General features: G+C 46.5%; 1 pseudogene; it reads left to right on the top strand.

Annotated features, from left to right (window-relative positions):
- The window catches only part of LOC114109355 (phosphatidate cytidylyltransferase, mitochondrial-like), a 40,231-nt pseudogene that overhangs the window by 17,382 nt on the left and 4,000 nt on the right, over positions 1-18,849 (top strand).

Here is an 18,849-nt window from a genome sequence, read left to right on the forward strand (position 1 = left end):
CTGCGTTATTCTAGATCCATGTTTGCTTGTATTAACATACGGCTTCCCTGGTGGCTCAGATGGTAAAGAATCTGCCTGCGTGTGGGAGACCTGGGTTTGATCCTGGGGTCGGGAAGATCCCCTGGAGGAGGAAATAGCAATCTACTCCAGTGTTCTTGCCTGGAGAATCCCCATGGGCAGAGGAGCCTGTCAGGCTACAGTCCTTGGGGTCACAAAGAGTCAGACATGATTGAGCAACTAACACACACACAACACAGCCACTTGCTGTAGACAGAAAGGCGAGGCTGCAGTCAGACCTGAGTTTGAACACTAGCCTCGTGGAGGTGCTGGAGCCTTTCCGAGCCCATTTTCTCCTTTGTAAAGGGGAAGTAACTATTTCATAAAAAGATTTTCCATGAGATAATATGTATAAAAGCCCCAGCATCACAGCTCACTGATGGTTGGCACTCAGAAAATGACCCCTTTCCTCATTTATCACTGTCACTGTGTGTCGTTGCTGGCTGCAGAGGTCTGCCTCAGGCCGAGACACCCTGATCCCCCAGTGCTTCAGTGGCTGGTGGACACTCAGGCTGCTCTCATCTGCTGTTGTCTTACTGATGACATGACTGTGGCTCACGTCTGCCAAATCTGTTTGGTAGGGAAGAGAGCAAAGGGGGACACTAGCTTCCTTGGACACATTCGCCAAACTTGGATTATGTCGTCTGATATACTAACCACTAAACTGCTTACGTGTTCACAGATGATGCCTATCAGAGTTAGCAGAGGACTTAAGTCAGGTAGAGTCACTTGGCCCTTCACAGTCCTTGAGGAACGAAAAACCCCTTCAACTGCTGACGTGTGTGAGAGAGAGAATGGGTTTCATTTTGATGCCAGATTGTCTGAATGCAGGCTCAGCTACTTCTAGGAACAAGACAAAGCAGTGAGGAGGTGCCAGCTGAGTGATTCTTAGAGAAAAAAAATTAGGAATGAGTGCCAGCCCTCTACAGTGCGAGTGGACATCCCCATTTCTGGATCCTGGTGAAAGCCAGTAGAGAGACTTTTCCTCTGGGGCCAGAGCGCCTGCGATTTCTTCCATGACAGTCACACCTCCGTGCCCTCGCCAGCAGTGTGCCTGGGTGACGTGCATGTTGGGAGTGACTCTCGCAGTCATTTGGAAACAGATTTCTGCAGGCTTGGCAAGCCTGAGCGCTTGCTGAAGCCTCACTCGGAACGCTTCTTTACTCGGTCACTAGCTGGTTTCTGAGCATGCCGCGCTCCTGAATGGGTTTCAATCAGCAACTGTGTCTAACGTCTCTGGGTTTCTTACTGTGTGTGGCTGGTAGTGTTCTAAGTGCTTTACACGTGTTAACTCATCTAATCCTGGAAACTCACGAACCCGCTGTACTGCTGCTCCATATTGCACTGTGTTTGAAGATCCGGAAGCCCAGAGCAGGAGGGAGCTCGTGCTGGGCCCTGCAGCTTCTAGTCCAGCGTGCGGATGAACGCAGGCGCTCTGGTCCAGGATCCTCGCTCCTCCCCTTCCCTGTCCTGCAGAGCGTGCCCTTCCTGGCTCACACTGGGGACTATGCTAGGCACTGTAGGGCCCCTTGGGTCCCCTCCCCATTCCTGGCCATCTTCCTCTGCTTGTGTTTCCTTCTTTGCACTTTCCACCTTCTGAGGTACTGTTTATTTGTTGGGTTTCTTGTCTCTGGTCTTTGTTCCACCGCTAGGATGCAGAAGCCCGACCTATTTTCTTGCGTTGTTTACTCTCCTTCAGTGATTATAGTGGTACCTGACAGATACTAGGTGCTCAGTAAATACTTAGGGAATGGGGGGATGGATGGATGGATGGTTGTGGTACTGGTTCCTTCCTGAATCAGTATTGTAAACCTGATGCTTCCTACACCTCTCTATTTTGTGTTCTCTAAAGTGTGCAAGAGAAAAAGTTACATATGATTCAAATGTATAGCACCAGTGCATCAGCTATTTCTTCTTACCTCATTCTCTTCCGTGTGTGAGTTAGTTTAGTGATGAAATAGTTTCTGCAGCCATGGAGATATTTTTGAGGATGTATTCTGAATGGTGTGTTAGGCTACCTCCTAGAAATACTGCCTTAGTCATCTTTGTTGAAATAATAATTATTTTTTCCACATGCAGAAGAATGAAGTTGGACCCCTAACACACCCTACACAAAATTAACTCAAAATAGATCATGGATGTGGTAAAGAATCCGCCTGCCAGTGCAGGAGATGCAAGAGACGGGTTCGATCCTGGGCTGGGAAGGCCCCCTGGAGCAGGAGATGGCACCACACTCCAGTACTCTTGCCTGGAAAATTCCATGGGCACAGTAGCCTGGCGGGCTGTAGCCTCTGGGGCTGCAAAGAGTCAGACACGACTGCGTGACTGAGCACACACACACAGATCATGGATGTAAGAGCTATAACCGTGAGACTTTTAGAAGAGTCAGTTTGAGTTATACAGTGTTTTCTTAAATATATACCGAAAGCAACATAAGAAGAAACAGATCAATGGGACCATATAAAAATTAAACTTCTGTCCTGCAAAAAAAAATGTCAAGAAAGTGAAAAGGCAGCCAATGAAATGGAAAGAAATACTTGCAAATCATATATCTGATAAGTAACTAGTATCTGGAATATATGAAGAATTCTTAGAACACTGTAAAAAGACAAATAGCCCAATATAGAAATGGGCAAAGGATTTGCATAGACTTTTTTTTTTTCAAAGAAAGTGTACAGATAGCAAATAAGCACATGAAAAGGTGCTCAGCACCATTTGTCATTAGACCCCAATTCACTCGCAAAGCCTATAATCAAAATACAGATAAGAACAGGTGTTGATGAAGCTGTGGAGAAACCGACCTGCATACGTTGGTGAAAGAATGTGAATAATGTAGCCACTTTGGAAAAAACAGTTTGGCAGTTCCTCAAAATATTAAAGCAACTGTGTGACCCAACAATTTTACTCCCGGGTATCTACCCAAGAGAAATGAAAATATATATCCACACAAAGACTCATACACAACTGTTTATAGCAGTGTTACTGATAAAAAAAAAAAAAAATGGCCCAAAAGTAAAAACAACCCAAATGCCTGCTAACTGAGAGATAGATATATAACTGTGGTACATATACCCAGTGGAATATCACTTAGCCACAAACAAGAATAAGTACTGATAGGTGCTCCAACATGGTGAACTTGAAAAAATGCTGATCATAAGAGACCCCGTATTGTGCAGTTCCACTGGCGGCTCAGAGGTTAAAGCGTCTGCCTCCAATGTGGGAGACCGGGGTGCGATCCCTGGGTCAGGAAGATTCCCTGAAGAACGAAACGGCAACCCACTTTGGTATTCTTTCCTGGAGAATCCCATGGTCGGAGGAGCCTGGTAGGCTACAGTCCACGGGGTCACAAAGAGTTGGACACGACTGAGCGACTTCACTTTTCACTCATACAAAGTGTCCAGAACAGGAAAATCTGTAGAGAAAAAAAGTGGATTAGTCTCTGCCTGGGGCTGAGGACGAAAGCAGGGAGGGCAAGTGACTGCTGATGGTAGAGGGTTTCTTTTAGGGAGGGTGAAATGGTCTAAAGTTAGATGGTTGCTTAACCCTGTAAATATGCTTAAAAAACAGTTATGTGCTTTACGTAAGAATTATATGGTATGTGAATTATATCTCAAAAAAACCCGCCCCAGTTTAAAATGAATATTACGTTGCATACATTTATCAGCTTCCAGTTTGAGCTCCTGTTCCTGACCGCTTCCACGTCAGGAGTCCCGGGCAGTAACCTGCTCTGAAATGCCATTTTCATGTCAGTGGCTGCTTGAGGCAGAGTCCGTATCTTTGTATGCCCTGAGTCCAACACAGCTCCTGGCACTTAGAAGCCACCCAGCTATTTATTGAACTGAGATGACAGGAGTATGACAGTTCATCTAAGAGGGAAAGTTAGCCTGCCAGTGTCATAGAAACCCAGGGCTTCCTGCACCCTCTGCCCTGCCCCTCCCATATACACATCATGACAGCAGTAATGTCTGCCTCACTGTGGACAGAGCATCCTCTGATACCTTAATCACTGAAACCTAAAGGCAGTCTTATGAGGTTAGTGTGACTGTTGCAGAGAAGGAAGCTGATTGAGAAAGGTTGAGTAACTCACCCCCAGCCACCCAGGGACATGGCTGACCTGAGAGCGGGGCCTTTCCACTCATACCCTTATGTTCCTAATAAGGTCCCTGGCAGCGGAGGATATGCTGGAATCACAGAGCAGGTCAGCTCCAAATGGACTACAAGCCTCTGAATTTGTCTTACTTCAGGTCAAGGAGAGATTACCCTTTCATCTAGCCATTGCATTAGACAGGCTGTTCTCTGGCTTGGGCAGTTAAGAGGTAAACTCCCATAAAATATAAGTCAGCAGTCAGTTTTCCCTCAATCCCTGTGTTTTGTTGTGAGCGTGTCTGCGGAGGTAAGAAAAATTGATTCTTAGGATCAGATGCTGGTTCATGCAGTGCCCAAAATTTTATTCATTTTGTTCTGAGGCAGCGGGTGATAAGCCCATTTGCTTCCTGTTCCCCATGGCTGAGCTGGTTCTGCTGCACAGCAGTTGGAGAAATCTAATTCAGCAGACATTTATGGATCTGCCTTCATGTACCAGGCAGCCGATGAGGAGCCGGGGTCACAGGGACGAATATGCTTTGGTCCCTGTTTGCAGAAAGTCCTTAATGTTTCCCAGCTCCTTTCATCGTGGCTGGGAGTTGTTGTTCGGGGAGGGTTTGGATCATTTGCCTTTACAGTTTGGTGAAATATACTCCCTCTATCAGAAAGTTACCGTCTAAAATGTAAGAGCTTTTGATTGTTAAATGTACAGGAGGTGAGGAGGTGGCATAAATATTTAGAACTCGACAGTGGTGCAGACTGATCCTTCAGTTCTGAGCCAGCTGTGTGAGACTCAGAGTTTGATAACATTTTATCCCTTCAGGGAGAAGTAGCAAACATTTATAGGCTCTGCATGAAAGCATGAGGGTATATACACAATTTAAAGTCAACCCAGCTGCCTCTCCATTCACATTTGCTGGGACAGCATGTCTGTGCATCCGTGAACTTACTTCAGAACGCTAGAGGTAGTGAGCCAGCATTACAGAAGTGAGGGAAAGGGGGGAAATTACAGGGGTGAATTACAGAGGGAAGTGAAGTTAGCACCTGAATTGTCGCTGCCCTGATCCTGAGAGGTGGCCGGGCCTTGGGCAGGTGGTTGTTCCTTGTCCTCGTCCGTGAGACTGAGGATAATCAGCACCTTCCTTGTCAGGCTTGGCAGCCTTAAACGAGACAGCAGATGCGGAGCACATGCCTTTAAAGAGCCCACAGTAAATGTGTCTCTTATTAGAGCAAACATTATGATTATACAGTGGAAGTGAGAAATAGATTGAAGGGCCTAGATCTGATGGATAGAGTGCCTGATGAACTATGGAATGAGGTTCGTGACATTGTACAGGAGACAGGGATCAAAACCATCTCCATGGAAAAGAAATGCAAAAAAGCAAAATGGCTGTCTGGGAGGTCTTACAAATAGCTGAGAAAAGAAGAGAAGCGAAAAGCAAAGGAGAAAAGGAAAGATATACGCATCTGAATGCAGAGTTCCAAAGAATAGCAAGAAGAGATAAGAAAGCCTTCTTCAGTGATCAATGCAAAGAAGTCGAGGAAAACAACAGAATGGGAAAAACTAGAGATCTCTTCAAGAAAATTAGAGATACCAAGGGAACATTTCATGCAAAGATGGGCTCGATAAAGGACAGAAATGGTATGGACCTAACAGAAGCAGAAGATATTAAGAAGAGGTGGCAAGAATACACAGAAGAACTATACAAAAAGATCTTCACGACCCAGATAGTCATGATGATGTGATCACTAATCTAGAGCCAGACATCTTGGAATGTGAAGTCAAGTGGGCCTTAGAAAGCATCACTAAGAACAAAGATAGTGGAGGTGATGGAATTCCAGTTGAGCTATTTCAAATCCTAAAAGATGATGCTGTGAAAGTGCTGCACTCAATATGCCAGCAAATTTGGAAAACTCAGCAGTGGCCACAGGACTGGAAAAGGTCAGTTTTCATTCCAATCCCAAAGAAAGGCAATGCCAAAGAATGCTCAAACTATCGCACAATTGCACTCATCTCACATGCTAGTAAAGTAATGCTCAAAATTCTCCAAGCCAGGCTTCAGCAATACGTGAACTGTGAACTTCCAGATGTTCAAGCTGATTTTAGAAAAGGCAGAGGAACCAGAGATCAAATTGCCAACATCCGCTGGATCATGGAAAAAGCAAGAGAGTTCCAGAAAAACATCTATTTCTGCTTTATTGACTATGCAAAAGCCTTTGACTGTGTGGATCACAATAAACTGTGTAAGATTCTGAGAGAGATGGGAATACCAGACCACCTAACCTGCCTCTTGAGAAATCTATATGCAGGTCAAGAAGCAACAGTTAGAACTGGACATGGAACAATAGACTGGTTCCAAATAGGAAAAGGAGTACGTCAAGGCTGTATATTGTCACCCTGCTTATTTAACTTCTATGCAGAGTACATCATGAGAAACGCTGGACTGGAAGAAACACAAGCTGGAATCAAGATTGCCAGGAGAAATATCAATAACCTCAGAAATGCAGATGACACCACCCTTATGGCAGAAAGTGAAGAGGAACTAAAAAGCCTCTTGATGAAAGTAAAAGAGGAGAGTAAAAAAGTTAGCCTAAAGCTCAACATTCAGAAAACGAAGATCATGGCATCTGGTCCTGTCACTTCATGGGAAATAGATGGGGAAACAGTGGAAACAGTGTCAGACTTTATTTTTGGGGGGCTCCAAAATCACTGCAGATGGTGACTGCAGCCATGAAATTAAAAGACGCTTACTCCTTGGAAGAAAAGTTATGACCAACCTAGATAGTATATTCAAAAGCAGAGACATTACTTTGCCGACTAAGGTCCATCTAGTCAAGGCTATGGTTTTTGCAGTAGTCATGTATGGATGTGAGAGTTGGACTGTGAAGAAGGGTGAGCGCCTAAGAATTGATGCTTTTGAACTGTGGTGTTGGAGAAGACTCTTGAGAGTCCCTCGGACGGCAAGGAGATCCAGCCAGTCCATTCTGAAGGAGATCAGCCCTGGGATTTCTTTGGAAGGAATGATGCTAATGCTGAAACTCCAGTACTTTGGCCACCTCATGTGAAGAGTTGACTCATTGGAAAAGACTCTGATGCTGGGAGGGATTGGGGGCAGGAGGAGAAGGGGACAACAGAGGATGAGATGGCTGGATGGCATCACGGACTCTGTGGACGTGAATCTGAGTGAACTCCGGGAGATGGTGATGGACACGGAGGCCTGGCGTGCTGCGATTCATGGGATCGCAAAGAGTCGGTCACTTCTGAGCGACTGAACTGAACTGAACCATTTAAAAATAGTCCTTCATATATATATATATATATATATATATATATTTTTTTTTTCCCCCAAGCTGTTTCCTTCTGGTACTTCTGTGTCCTGGTCTCTCAGCTGCACATTATTCCACGGTCATTTTCCATCTCAGTGTGTGGCTCCTGTAACTCTTAGTGGGCGTGCCCCAGTCCGTGGTCGGTGTAGGTGCGCCGTTCCCCTGTTGAGGGACATTTGGTTGCTGCCAGGATTTCAGTGTTGTAAATCGTGCTTTAGTGAACAGTCATGTGTGTGGAGGGTGTTCACTGGGTTCCTCGGAGACCTCAGGCCTGTTCCGTCGTCCCGGTGCCCCTGTCCCTTCCTGCCATGTGGGGAGGCGGCAGTGCCCACCTGAGGGGACGGCCGTGTGGGCAGATGAGGTTGGACGATGACCCAGATCCTCAGCGAGCTTCACCTCCTGGCCTCTGGGTCTGGAGCTTGGGGCTCGCTCTCCAGAGATGAGGCTTCGTCAGTCACTCAAAATCACGTCCATCGAGTTGGTGATGTCATCCAGCCATCTCATCCTGTGTCATCCCCTTCTCCTCCCACCTTCAATCTTTCCCAGCATCAGGGTCTTTTCAAATGAGTCAGTTCTTCACATCAGGTGGCCAAATTATTGGAGTTTCAGCTTCAGCATCAGTCCTTCCAAAGAATATTCAGGATTGATTTCCTTTAGGATGGACTGGTTGGATCTCCTTGCTGCCCAAGGGACTCTCAAGAATCTTCTCCAACATCACAGTTCAAAAGCATCAACTCTTTGGCACTCAGCTTTCTTTATAGTCCAGCTCTCACATCCATACATGACTACTGGAAAAACCATAGCTTTGACTAGGCTTTGGTGTAGTCAATAAAGCAGAAGTAGATGTTTTTCTGGAACTCTTGCTTTTTCGATGATCCAACGGATGTTGGCAATTTGATCTCTGGTTCCTCTGCCTTTTCTAAATCCAGCTTGAACATCTGGAAGTTCACGGTTCACGTACTGTTGAAGCCTGGCTTGGAGAATTTTGAGCATTACTTTGCTAGCATGTGAGATGAGTGCAATTGTGTAGTAGTTTGAGCATTCTTTGGCATTGCCTTTCTTTGGGATTGGAATTAAAACTGACGTTTCCCAGTCCTGTGGCCACTGCTGAGTTTTCCAAATTTGCTGGCATATTGAGTGCAGCACTTTCACAGCATCATCTTTTAGGATTTGAAATAGCTCAACTGGAATTCCATCAGCTCCATTAGCTTTGTTCATAGTGATGCTTCCCAAGGGCCACTTGACATCGCACTCCAGTCTGGCTAGATGTCTGGCTCTAGGCGAGTGAACACACCATCCTCTAGGTCTAGGTATATTGCTGCAAATGGCAGCATTTCATCCTTCGTTTATGGCTGCTGTTCCTTTCTGTATGTGCGTATGTACCCCATCTTTATCCATTCATCTACCAGTGGGCACTTAGGCTGTTTACCTGTCTTGGCAAATGGAAATTATGCTGCAGTGAACACAGGCATGCGGATGTCTTATCAGACCAGCTGCCTGATTGACAGTGTGGCATCAGGGTGCTGCTGGTTGTTTTCCCAGTCTTGGAGGAGTGGCATGTCGAAGCTGCCCTGTGGGCCCAGCAGCGCACCCCCTAGCTCACCAGGACTCCCTGCTCTGGGGTGCCCCCTGTATGGGCCTCGTGGGCCCTTCTGTTGGGGCGGGTCTGTCTTCTGGGCATGCAGGAGCTGCCGGCCCTGCCTGTGCCGTGGCTGCTGACATGCCAGTGGTCGGGGCTTGTCCAAGGGTGACTGGCTGTAGGGCCTGCGGTGGTTCCAGCCCGCTGGATAGCAGGCTGGTGCTGACGGGCTGGACGGAGGACACCAAGACGGCCCTGGCCAGCAGTGGAGTAGTCGTGGGTGGAATGAGCTTCTTGGGAGGGTGGCCATCAGCGTTTCTGTCCCCAGGAGGAGACCTAGTTGCCTCTTGCTCCTCTAGATCAGCAGTTCACCACCTGCAACTTTTTAAAGTTATGTCAGCTTTAAAGTTTATCCTAAATGTAAACTTTGCCCTTATCAAATGTAATAAGGTTATTCATATTCGCAGAGCACCTACAAAGCCGTCATACAAACACAGCAGGCAGGGCCAAGCTGAGTGAGCAGCACTAAGGACGAGATACACACAACCCCCATCTCTGATTGGTCACAGGCAGAGTTTCGTTAACAAGATGAAAGTTTATAAATAGAGAAGCTTCTGCATTGGAAAAGCAAGTGCATACTAACTCTCAGGGTGACTGCCTTCTTTACTGTGGTATATTTTACCTGGCTAAAGGGCTTTGTCGTGATGGTGTGATCACTCAACCTAGAGCCAGACACCCTGGAATGTGAAGTCAAGTGGGCCTTAGAAAGCATCACTACGAACAAAGCTAGTGGAGGCGATGGAATTCCAGTTGAGCTATTTCAAATCCTGAAAGATGATGCTGTGAAAGTGCTGCATTTAATATGGGCTGCTGTGTTTGCGTCTTGAAGGTGAAAAAGCCAGTGTTTCGAGTGAGAGACCCTGCCGGGCTGACCTGGTGCAGTGTCAGCTGGGGGGCTGCGGTTCACAGGTCACTTGGGGGCCCGCAGTCCACAGGGCAGACTCTGAAGTTGCGTGCAAAACTGGTTTTGTGCTTGTTTTAACCAGGTGACTTTCGGATGGTGGTTGGAGAGGATAAGGCAAAAGTGTTGGATATCGTGAAGCCCAACATGGCCCACTTCCAGGAGCTGTACGGCAGCATTCTGCAGGAGAGCCCCCAGGTGGTGTATAAGGCCCAGCAGGGCAGCCTGGAGGTGAGCGGTTGGTGGGACATCAAGGGTCCGTCCTGAGGCAGGAGCCTGTTTAGGGGAAAAGTCGGCTGAGCAGTATGACCAGTGTAGTAACATATTCATAGAAAGTATGTTTCGCGTGTAAATGTGTTCTCTGTGTGTTTGAAATAAGGCTAAAAGGTCACATAAGGAACTAGTGACAGACAGGAGGCTGTCTCTGGAGAAGGGGACCGGGGTGACATGAGGCCGGGTGGGGGCCGGTCTTCACCGTGTGTACCTTTTTTGCCATTTGAACTTCTTGCTACGTATATTAATTACTAATCAAAAACAATTAGAAGGGAACTCTGAAATTACATTCTCTTCGCCTCCAAACCCACCTGCCTCCCAGAGGTAGTCTCATTACAGGTTGCTGTGTTTGCTTCCAGATCTCATTGCATGCACTTCTCTGTGTGTTTGTACATGTATAGACATGTAGGAAGTGGCTTGGTCTTTTTCATTTGGTTTTCTTTTACAGAAATGTATTCATATATGTTATTCTGAAGCTTGTTTTCCCCCTACTTGTTATATGCATTGTGTCTTGGGACTTTTCTTTTGACATAGCAGACAAAACTTTCCTTCAAGGCACTTTTCAAAAAAATATTCAGTTTTTTTAAAATAAAAGTCAAAGAGCCTTTTCTTTGGAAAATGTAATTTGGATAGAAGATTTTTTAAACTACACGATTCGTGGTTTTTTAATCTCTACGATAACACCATTAACTTTTTTAAAGCTCCTTCTCTCCCACATAATAGGGGCAATTCATGTTGACTAACAAATTAATGGTATTTCTAGAACTGAAAGGAAACTTTAAAAAACAGGAATTATTTTAAATGTAACGTTAGAGAATACCATGAATGCCCAAAAAACCCACCACTCAGGTTAGCAGATTTTGCCGTGTTTGCTTTAGATTGAGGTTTTTTGTCTTTAATTTTTACTTTTCTCAAAGTGATGCCTGCACACTTTAAAAACCAGGTGATACCCCAAGGTTTTGAACAAAAAACAGCAGTTCCTTGTTGCACAGCTTCCTGCTTGTCTGTGCTACTTCCCAGAGCCACTGCTTTCATCGCCTGCCCTGATTCTTCTGGTGTTTATGTCCGTACTTATAAGTAATATGATTTGGTTGTTGTTTCTTGAGTTGTTTTCAGTTTGGTACATTTTCTGTCCCCCTTTTATGGAGCGTGAGAATCTGTGACTCTCATGCCCTCCATTCACACACTCTCTCTCTCTGTGTCTCACGCGCTCTTTCCGCCTCTCTCTTCCCCACCACCCACGTGTGCTCCACATACAGTTATCACATGGGCTTTCCACACGGGTCAGTGATCCACCCAGATGGTTGAGACCCATCCACCTGCAGTGCAGGGGATGTGGCCTCAATCCCTGGATTAGGAGGCTCCCCTGGAGGAGGGCATGGCAACCTACTCCAGTATTCTTGCCTGGAGAAGTCCAGGGACAGAGGAGCCTGGCGGGCTACAGTCCACGGGGTCGCAGAGTCGAGACACAACTGAAGTGGCTGAGCATGCATGTACGCATAATTATTACATAATTTTAGGTTAATAGTCAAAATTTACTTTACTAAGACAACTGGGTTTCTTCACTGCTGCGATATACTGCTGTGACATTCACTTTCCTGGGCAACTTTGTTTTCTTGGAGTTAATCAGTCCATTTGTTCCTTCTTGCTTAGTTTCTGCATCGTTGTGGTTCAGTCGCTCAGTCATGTCCAGCTCTTTGAGACCCCATGGACTGCAGCACGCCAGGCTCCCCTGTCCTTCACCATCTCCCAGAGTTTGCTCAGACTTATGTCCGTTGAGTCAATGATGCCATCCAACCATCTCATCCTTTGCCGCCTCCTCCTCCCGCCCTCAGTCTTTCCCAGCATCAGGGTCTTTTCCAATGAGTCAGCTCTTCACATCACATGGCGAAAGTATTAGAGCTTCAGCTTCAGCATCAGTCCTTCCAATGAATCGTCAAGGTTGATTTCCTTTAGGATTGACTGGTTTGATCTCCTTGCAGTCCAGGGGACTCTCAAGAGTCTTCTCCAGCACCACAGTTTGAAAGCATCAATTTTCCAGTGCTCAGCCTTCTTTATGGTCCAACTCTCACCTCCGTACATGACTACTGGAAAAGCCATAGCTTTGACCATACAGACCTTTGTCGGCAAAGTGATGTCTCTGCATTCTAATCCATCGTCCAGGTTGGTCATAGCTTTTCTTCCAAGGAGCATCTTTTAATCTCATGGCTGCAATCACTGTCCGCAGTGATTTTGGAGCTGAAGAAAGTAAAGTCTGTCAGTGTTCCCATTTTCTCCCCCATCTATTTACCATGAAGTGATGGGACCAGATACCATGATCGTAGTGTTTTGAATGTTGAGTTTTAAGCCAGCTTTTTCACTCTCCCCTTTCACCTTCATCAAGAGGCTCTTTAGTTCCTCTTCACTGCCATTAGGGTGGTGTCACCTGCGTATCTGGGGTTGCTGATATTTCTCCTGATAGTCTTGATTCCAGCTTGTGCTTCCTCCAGCCCAGGGTTTCTCATGATGTACTCTGCATGTAAGTTAAATAAGCAGGGTGACAATATACAGGCTTGACGTACTCCTTTCCCAATTTTGAACCAGTTTGTTATTCTATGTCCGGTTCTAACTGTTGCTTCTTGACCTGCATACAGGTTTCTCAGAATGAAGGTAAGGTGGTCTGGTATTCCCATCTCTTTCAAGAATTTTCCAGTTTGCTGTGATCCACACAGTCAAAGGTCTTAGCTTGGTCAATGAAGCAGAAGTAGATGTTTTTTTATTTTAATTCTCTTGCTTTTTCTGTGACTCACTGGATATTGGCAATTTGATCTCTGGCTTCTCTGCCTTTTCTAAATCCACATTGTACATCTGAAAGTTCTCAGTACACATACTGTTGAAGCCTAGCTTGAAAGATTTTGAGCATTACCTTGCTATGAAATGAGTACAATTGTGTGGTGGTTTCTACATTCTTTGGCATTGTCCTTCTTTGGTATTGGAATGAAAACTGACCTTTTCCAGTCTTGTGGCCACTGCTGAGTTTTCCAAATTTGCCAGCTAATTGAGTACAACACTCTACCAGCATCGTCTTTTAGGATTTGAAACCGCTCAGCTGGAATTTCATCACTTCTACTGCCTTTGTTCACAGTAATGCTTCCTAAGGCCCATTTGACTTGAAACTCCAGAATGTCTGGCTCTGGTGAGTGACCATACCATGGTGGTTATCCAGGTCACTAAGACCTTTCTTGTATAGTTCTTCTGGGTATTCTTGCCACCTCCTCTTAATGTCTTCTGCTTCTTCTAAGTCCTTACCATTTTTGCCCTTTATCATGCCCATCTTTGCATGACATGTTCCCTTTGTATGTAATTTTCTTGAAGAGATCTCTAGTCTTTCCCTTTCTATTTTGAAAGGAAATTGTTTCCTCTATTTCTTTGTGTTGTTCACTTAAGAAGGCTTTCTTTTGTCTTCTTGCTGCTCTCTGAAACTCTGCATTCAGATGGGTGTATCTTTCCCTTTCTCCTTTGCCTTTCACTTCTCTTCTTTTCTCAGCTATTTGTAAGCCCTCCTCAGACAACCATCTTGCCTTCTTGCATTTCTTTTTCTTGGGGATGGTTTTGGTTACTGTCTCTTACACGGTCAATAGTTCTTCAGGCAGTCTATCAGATCTAATCCCTTGAATCTATTTGTCATTTCCACTATATAATCTTAAGGGATTTGATTTAGGTGATACCTGGATGGCCTACTTTCTTCAATTTAAGTCTGAATTTTGCAATAAGGAACTGATGATCTGAGCCTTAGTCAGCTCCAGGTCTTGTTTTTGCTGACCGTATAGAGCTTTTCCATCTTCAGCTACAAAGAATATAACGTGAAAAAAAGTGAAAGTCACTCAGTTGTGTCCAACTCCTTGCGACCCCATGGACTCCAGGCCAGAATACTGGAGTGGGTAGCCTTTCCCTTTTCCAGAGGATATCCCAACCCAGGGATTGAACCCAGGTCTCCCGTACTGCAGGCGGATTCTTCGCTAGCTGAACCACAAGGAAAGCCCAAGAATACTGGAGTGAGTAGCCTATCCCTTCTCCAGCAGATCTTCCCGACCCAGGAATCGAACCAGGGTCTTCTGCATTGCAGGTGGATTCTTAACCAAATGAGCTATCAGGGAAGCTCTGATTTTGGTATTGACCAACTGGTGACATCCATGTGTAGAGTCTTCTCTTGTGTTGTTGGAAGAGGGTGTTTGCTATGACCAGTGCTTTCTCTTGGCAAAACTCTGTTAGCCTTTGCCCTGCTTCATTTTGTACTCCAAGCCAAACTTGCCTGTTACTGCAGCTATCTCCTGCCTTCCTACTCTTACATTCCATTCCCCTGTGATGAAAAGGACATCTTCTTTTGGTCTTAGTTCTAGAAGGTCTTGTGGTTTCTATATACCTGTAAATAATTCACCCTCAAACTCTCTTACAAATCTGTAAAACATCCTCCTTTGTAGACAAGCACATCAGGTGTTTTCTCTGTTTCTTGCTTTTCGTGGGGAGATTCTTCCTGAAGTCCTGTGTCCCCGTTCCTTTCGGGGCTGGTTGCTTTCTAGACATGCTGCACAGCTCTTCCTTTGGAGCTTTATTTCATTATCACCTATAGTCTACAGTGTTCTTCCTTGCTGGTTTCATCTTCTCCTCTCTCTGAGTGGTATTTCATTGAGATTTCCATCCGCCTCTCCCTAATGATTGCTTTTCTCGTGCTTAAGCAAAATCGCCACCGCAGCAGCACACTCTGCCTACTGTTCACTTCTTTAAATTTGCTTTGTGAACAGGGGTTCTTTTTTGAACTGTTTCTGATGACCAGCTCTAGGACGTTTCTGAAGGTGGGGTGTCATTTCTAGGGCCCCAGCTCTAGTGAGTACCCAGTGCCCAGAAGCGGTGGTTTTCAAGGTGTTGTTACAGAACTTGTCCACAAGGCGGCAGCACGTTCCCGTTTCCAGGTCTGGGTGGGCGGCAAGCAGCGCCTTAAGAGAAGAAAGTGTCTTTCTTGGGTGGGAGAGGAGGGTGGACAGGGCGAGAAAGAACAGCCAAGGGCTTGTGCTCCTTGCTGTTTCCCGGGATGTTTCCCACCCCCGACGGATGCCAAGCCCTGACAGACCGCTGCGCTGAGGACGCTGTGGTTCCTCGGTCGGGGGACGCTCCGTGCGAGGAGGCTGCAGCCGGGAATCCCACCTGCGTGAGTGTTGCGCACCAGGTGACTTTTGCAAGCTCTTCCAGCCCAGAGCGCGGTGCGGTCTTTGGATGCAGGAGGTTTCATGGAGTCTTCAGGAGGGTGCGCCTGGATCGGGAGATTGTGGTCCCGGCTACAGGAGACCAGACACTGCAGGACTGTCTCAGCTGGCCCAGAGTCCAGGCTGGAGGGCCCCAGGCCGCTCAGGCCCCAGAGAGGTGACACAAGCCTGCTCAAAGTGCCTTCAGGGAGATAGTGTTCACGTTTCTGTTTTTTTTTTTTTTTTTCCCTACCCCACTTCTCTCTAGGTTGAAGGGGTTATGTTAGGTTGGAATAGAGTTCATTTACAGCGTTGTGGGGTTCTTTTAGGGGGAGAGTTTCCAGCCACCTGATTCCGTTAGGCTAAACATTTTCTGTGTTGATTTCTTTCTCCATACAGATTTCCAGAGTGTGTGGAGCACAGCAGCCTGTGTGGATGGGACCTTTTTGATAATTTATCTATATGTTAGTGCATATCTATTCCTCTCAAACACCTCATATACGCCTCTCCCTGCCCTTTCTGCTTTGGTAGCCATCCGTTTGGTTTCTGGTCCCGAGAATCGGTTTTTCTCCTAAATGAGTTCATTGGTATCAGTCTTTGGATTCCGTCTCTGAGTGACATCAGAAGGTGTTTGTGGTTCTAGGCCGGCGGCCCTTCACTTAGTGTGAACCCCTCCAGGTCCGTGCATTTTTCTGTTTTTTCTGCAAAAGGCAGCGTTTCAGTCCTTATTTTGGCAGAGTAATATCCCAGGGTATGAATGAGCCAGACCTTCTCGAGGCATCCGTCACTGATGGGCATTTTTTGTTGTTCCCAGGCCTCCGCTTGTCAATGATGCTGCATGCAGGCTGGGTGAGTGTGTCTTTGCGAATGAAGCTTGGTTTTACTTGTTTGTTTTGAATTTTTATTTTTTTCACATGGTACCCAGGAGTGTGAGCACAGGCTTAAATGGTAGGTGAATTTTTATTTTTGAAGGGGCCCTTCTTTCCGTTCTCCATCCTGGCTCTTAGCAATTGACCTTCCCAAAAACAGCAAAGGAGGGCTCCCTCTCCTCCGTGCCCTCCCCGGAATGTATTCTCTGTCAACCTTGATTGATCTGCTTTCTAACTGGGGTGAGGTGATGCCTGGCGGTGATCTGATTTCCCTCTCATAATAATTGATAAGGGAGAGCCGTGGTTTTTGTGCAAAAAATTAAAACACACAGTGGGTGCAAAAAATCACCTTTGACATTTGCTCTCTGAAAGGTGCCTGTGTTTTGAATTGGTTTTAATTGCCTCCCCGGGCATTTTCTAGGTCTCTGGGAACTTCTGCTGTCTCCCAGGCCTCGGGGCTCAAGGCTGGTCAGGCTCCAGGGCTATGACACAAGCCCAGGTCGCCGAGGGCTCAGGGGAAGAGCCGTGGCGTTGTGTGTGTGTGTGTGTGTGTGTGTGTGTGTGTGTGTGTGTGTGTGCCCTCTTCCTTTAAAGTTTACATAGTTTTTTTCAATTGGAATTGAGTTCATTTTCAATGTTGTGCTTCTTTTGGGTGTTAGGATAACCCTAACTGTTATCCATGTATTTCATTTCAGGCTTCTTTTTCCATACAGGTTGTTAGAGAGGGCTGAGCAGAGTCCCTGATGCTGAACAGTTGGTCCTCGTGACTACTCCCGGCGTGCTAGTGGGGATTTGTCAATCCCAGACTCCTAATTCATCCCTCGCCCCCTACCTTTTTCCATTGGTAACCATCAGTTAGTTTTTTTTGTTTCCCCTGGGTCCTGGCATTGCTTTCTCTTAGGTCAAGAGGTCCATTTCTGTCCATTTTCCACTGCCTGTCTAAGTGACATCACAGGCTATTTGTCGTTCTGTGACTGAGGTCCTCCACTAAGTATGATCAGCGCCAGGCTCATCTGTGTGGTTGCAAAAGGCAGCATTTCATTCATTTCTGTTTCTGGCTGAGTGAGAGTCCATTGCATCTGGGTGCCACGTCTTGTGACGCATCCGTCTGTCCACGGACATGTTTGTTGCCTGCCAGTCTTGGTGTTTGCGGATTATTCTGTAGTGAACATTGGTTTCGCCCGTTGTTTGGGAATCAGGGTTTTTCTTTGCATGTAGTTTCAGGAGTGGGATTGCGGGGCCCAGTGGCAGAGATCTCTCTGTATTTGCATTTACTTTCTCTGAGGGTGCGACCTTCTAACCTTTGCCACCGTGGTTCCTGCACTTCTCCCTTCCCCAAACGACCGTCGGATGGTCCCTTTCCCCCGGGCCCTATCCCGCTTTGACTCTCTGTCCCCGTGTTTCCTGATCTCTCTGATGGCTGTGCAGTGGTATCCGGTTGAGATTTCCATCCGCCTCTCCCTAATGATTGCTTCTCTTGTGCTTAAGCAAAATCACTACCGCAGGAACTCATTCTCCCTGCCTACCACTCACCTCTTGAAATTTGCATCTTGAATGGGGCTTCTTTTTTGAACTGTTTCTGATAACCAACCCTAGGACGTTTCTGGAGGTGGGGTGTCATTTCTAGGGCCCCAGCTCTTGTGAGTACCCAGTGCCCAGAAGCGGTGGTTTTCAAGGTGTTGTTACAGGACGTGTCCACAAGGCGGCAGCACGTTTCCATTTTGGGGTCTGGGTGGGCGGCAAGCAGAGCCTTGAGAGAAGAAAGTGGCTTTCCTGGGTGGGAGAAGAGGGTGGACAGGGCAAGAAGAAACAGTCGAGGGCTTGTCCTCCTTGCTGTTTCCCGGGACGCTTCCCACCCCCGACGGATGCCACGCCCTGACAGACTGCTCCACTGAGAACGCTGTGGATCCTAGGTCGGGGGACGGCTCCCTGCGAGGAGGCTGCAGCCGGGAATCCCACCAGCGTGAGTTGCGCAGCAGGGGACTCTTGCAAGCTCTTCCAGCCCAGAGCGCGCACCGGTCCTTGGATGTAGAGGGTGCGCCTGGATCGGGAGATCGTGGTCCCATCCACATGGGACCAGACACTCCAGGTCTCAGGGGAGAGACACGCCCTCCCCAGCTCTCTCAGCTGGCCCAGAGTCCAGCCTCGGGGGCCCCAGGCTGCTCAGGCTTCGGGGACGTTACACAAGCCCCTGTCACCGAGACTTCAGGTGCAGAGCCTTGGCATTATCTTTTTTCTTCTTCTTCTTTCAATTTCAGGTGTTTTGTTTATACTGGAATGAAGTTGATTTCGTATGTTGTGTTTCTTTGAGTGTTTAGCATCCTGTTTCTATTATACATTTATATAGAAGTATTCTTTGTTTTTAATTGTTGGTTTTTAGATTATTTTGAGTAGTGTTCCCTTGTTGATTAGGTCCTCCTTGAGTATTTATATGTATTAGAATTGATATATTACTCCTGTACTCCTAATATATCTCTCCAC

The sequence above is a fragment of the Ovis aries genome, chromosome 19 (assembly GCF_016772045.2).
Source record: "Ovis aries strain OAR_USU_Benz2616 breed Rambouillet chromosome 19, ARS-UI_Ramb_v3.0, whole genome shotgun sequence".
Classification (NCBI taxonomy): Eukaryota; Metazoa; Chordata; class Mammalia; order Artiodactyla; family Bovidae; genus Ovis; species Ovis aries.